Below are 3,392 nucleotides of genomic sequence, written 5' to 3'. Positions count from 1 at the left end.
ATCCAAGTAGTAATGATTGATAAACATGTCCGTGAATACTCTTCTATAGACCATAAGGAGTTGGAACGATATACATACTTTGGTGGACCACTCCATCAATATTATGTAGCCCTCGAGAAATTTAGACCCACAACCACCCAAACGAGACCAAAAAATGGATATGTAAGTCCCGTAAGAATGAGAGTGGAAGATTTAGTTGGTCGCCAATGATTCTTAAATGTAGGACCCATGGGATCATTGGGGTCTAGAGCTTCTTTGAACACACATAGGGGCAGTGAAGCACATGATTTGATTTACGCAACTAGAACCCCTCCGATTTTCACACGAGATCTAACAAAATGACTAGATAAAAGAGTAACCGAGAGGACACTGATTGTAGTGCCAATGGGAGAATACAAAGCTAGAGAGACACTATCAGGAGAACCGGGATTGATTAAAGCTAGATGTATGTGACCATCTCAAGTGGCCAAGTGTGTACACAAAAAAGTCAAAGTCTTGATAGGCATCATTTGAGAGTCCAAAATTTCCCTAATGATATCGAGTGTCGCAAATAGACAGATATCATATGTGTCAAACTTTTATGGTAATATGAGCATATCCACATTTCCCATTTGAACTATTTATGTTCCAAAGAGCTTAAAAACAAACCATAGATCCAAAAGGAGCCACTTGACACCACATCCAAGGCTCCGACACCCTATCTAGGTATGTACTTGCGCATGACTACCGTCACACAAACTTGACTATTTACAATTTGTACACGGTCTATCATATTTGAAACCCAACATCACATTAGAAAATCTTCCCATTGCATGTGTATATATTTACTTGTACATATGTTTGTGCAAATATACTCTACTATGCACATGCCAAAAGTGGTGTTTGGTTGCTACTTTAGGTTATAACTTGGGTTGGAACTTTTGGCCACATCATCCTTGTGGTTTGGTGCTTGATAGGGATGATGTAACCAAAATCTCAAGTCCCAACCCAAGTTACAATGACCAGGTGTATTATCTCAGTACTAACTATTAGACAATCTTTAAGACTAGAAGACAAGGGTATAGACTACTAGTCAGTCTTTAAGACTAGAAGACAAGAACAGGAGTCAAAGGGTAGCAAATTGATTCACCTATACTAAGGAGATCTTAGCCAACTACATTGGAAAACAATTACCTTTGACATGAGATAGGGTGTGGCTATGCGAGGCACGAAAGTCAAAGTCCTTATAGGATCCAATTGAGAGTCCAAAATTTCCCTAATGAGACATCATGCTTGGCAATGCCTTGGTCGGCATTTATGCCAAAATGTGTGTGACAAAAAAGATGTAGATTGTTTTCAAAGAATGCAAAGCAAAGGCATCTCACTAGATGCAATGATATATACTTGCATCTTGAGAAGACATGTTGCACTACACAAGATGATGATCTAGGAAAAACAATTTTCATTGATATTGGAAAATTCTTAGTCAACATGTATACCAAATGTTGTGTCATTCAAAAAACACAAAGAGTGCTTGAGGAGGTCCCTATCTTGAAGATCCCTATCTTGAATGTCTATCTTGGAGTGCACTCATTGTGGGATATGCCCAAGATGGATAGGCCAGGGAAATCTGAGCTACATTCAAGATCCCTATCTTGAATGTCCTCTCTTGGAGTGCACTCATTGTGGGATATGCCCAAGATGGATAGGCCAGGGAAATCTGAGCTACTTTCAACGAATGCAAACCTAGGGCATCTCTCCGTATTCAATCGCCTACCCTTGCATCTTGAACGCATTTGGTAATACACAAGATTCTGATATGGGAAAAATACTTCATAGTGATATTAGTATTCAGGGGTGTTATTGGAAAAAAACATCCATTTATACATAAGAATTTCTCTTAGAAGTCTAGAAGAAAATTCTTCATCATCCCTATTAGCTACAGACATTAGAGCCACTCACTAAGATTGTGTATAGCAAATCTTGTTTTGATCTTCTTCATCATTGTGATCTCCTCTACTTCACTCTCTCTACTCATCATATTTAATTTGGTCATCCCTACATTCATCATGCTCTGTGTGAGTCATTTGAACACTGTCCCTATGGCTAAAATCCCTCATGCTACAACTGATGATGCATGAGACCTCAATACTCTATTCAAGATGCAAAAAATAAAGGAAAGTGTTCGAACATCATAAGGTAACATGCCTTGAATTCAAGAGTTAGAAGACACATTATAAAGATACTAATAATTTGGTTAAATTCTAAATTGTACAAGAAGAAATTTGTTTATATCCATAGCAAAGGCTTCAAATGAAATAACATGTAATAGTGTATTTATTAGAATAAAAACCAATTGACCCTAACACTAGAGCAAAATCATATAATGCCCCTTCAATGTTGGAGGAGAAAACAAGTATACGGGGGAAGGGCATGTTACCTACAATTTATAATAATTGGGTGCCTCCTCAACATAAATGCGCATGGGTTTTTCTTTTTCTTCTTTGGGCACAACCATGCAAGCACATATTGCATTGTTCTTCATTTAACAAATTCGACAATTTACAACAGAACTCCCTTAAAAGAAAAAATAATTTTAAGATTATTATTTATTTTTACGAGATATACACATCTTCATATAAATATTTCTTTTGAAAGTGGTGCTTGAATAATACGTCAAAGTATAATGGGAAATTAAAGTCTTCTATGAAAAAGAAAGAGGCAATAAGCAAAGGAGTGGACTATTAAAAAGAGAAAAGTAGACTTAATACCTAGGTCCTCCCTACTACATCTTCATGGTTCAAAACACATATATTGCTAAAATAATGGCAATCATTATTCAGTAGTACATCAAGAAGCATTACTCCATCTCTAGAGATCAACGTGTTTAAACGTTGTGGATCTTATTGGAAACTTAGAAAACATTTCAACGTGTTTAAACGTTGTGGATCTTATTGGATAGAGAAAAGATCCACAATGTTATAGTCCATTGGTCAAAGAGCTCTAGCTATGAAAGAACAACAAAAATGCAAAGTATCACGGTCTTTCTTTAAAATTATACACAATGTATTTTGAGCTTGCATCACCTTCACACTCAATTTCTAAGTATGATAGATATATCTATTATTGCTAGCAACATTATCAATTTTGTCATGGTAGAGCTCCTTAACAAGAGATCATTGCTAGAAAACACTTTGATTCTATTGGAATAGTGAACATACTCTTATAATCTAGACAATAGTATTACTTTCTCTCTATTATCAGACATCTTAGCATTCAATATATTGAACAATCCAATCATAAAAATGTACAAGACTATCGTGAAACATCCCCACAAAAAGTTCCCTTTATGCGTGCTACCTATAAGAAAATTCTATGCATGATCAAGAAACTTTGCACAACATGTACATTAC

The sequence above is a fragment of the Adiantum capillus-veneris genome, chromosome 21, assembly GCF_014529385.1.
Source record: "Adiantum capillus-veneris isolate H3 chromosome 21, ASM1452938v2, whole genome shotgun sequence".
NCBI classification, from domain to species: Eukaryota; Viridiplantae; Streptophyta; class Polypodiopsida; order Polypodiales; family Pteridaceae; genus Adiantum; species Adiantum capillus-veneris.
Note: the sequence above shows the minus strand (reverse complement) of the source record.